This window comes from Gracilinanus agilis, chromosome 6 (assembly GCF_016433145.1).
Source record: "Gracilinanus agilis isolate LMUSP501 chromosome 6, AgileGrace, whole genome shotgun sequence".
Classification (NCBI taxonomy): domain Eukaryota; kingdom Metazoa; phylum Chordata; class Mammalia; order Didelphimorphia; family Didelphidae; genus Gracilinanus; species Gracilinanus agilis.
Window position 1 is genome coordinate 13,669,551 of NC_058135.1, and position 854 is coordinate 13,670,404.

Consider the following 854-nt stretch of genomic DNA (forward strand, 5'->3'; position numbering starts at 1 on the left):
AGTTCCTTCCCTCCCCAAATAGATCTAGGGATGTTATAGACAATAGTTAGAAGTTGGGTAGATTGCCCTGTTATGGTAGAACAACCATATCTTGGGGTGGTGATGGCAAACCTATGACACGCATGTCAGCACTGACACACGCAGCCATTTTCTATGACACGTGGCCACATGCAGCTGCATAAGAGAAGTATGGGGCCGCATGCATGGATGAAACATTTGCTGTAGTGTAATGTAGACACTGTGCACTATAGATGACAATTCCACCTATATCAATTTACCTATTTTGGTTTATTTAATAGTTATATATTACAATTATACATTTTTGTTATTTAAACTATAAATATCGCAAAATTATGGTTTTTTTTCTCGAAGTGACACACCACCCGAGTTATGCTCATTTTTTGGCGAATTTTGACACACCAAGCTCAAAAGGTTGCCCATCACTGCCTTGGGACAATATCAGGTAGAGCTTTCTCAATATACAGGTTGACAGCATTCCTGTTAGTCAGGTAAGGCTGTACTTCTTCTTGTATAAGAAAGGACAAGGAGAAACTGAGACAAGAAGAAAAAAAGAGGAAGGTGGTACAGTAATTGAATCTCTACCTGACCTTGGAGAGGGCAGAAGCTTCCTAAGCTATTGCTGGACTCCAAGCAGAGCCAATCAGCTTCAGTTGACTCTGTGGCGGGGGAACCAAAGAAGGGCTGAAACATCAGCAAAAGGTAGAAATGACGATGGGGAGACTAGTCTAAAGGAGTCCCTCAAGCTAGAAGAAAGAAGATACAAGTTCAGAGTCTCTCTCTCTCTCTCTCTCTCTCTCTCTCTCTCTCTCTCTCTCTCTCTCTCTCTCCCTCTC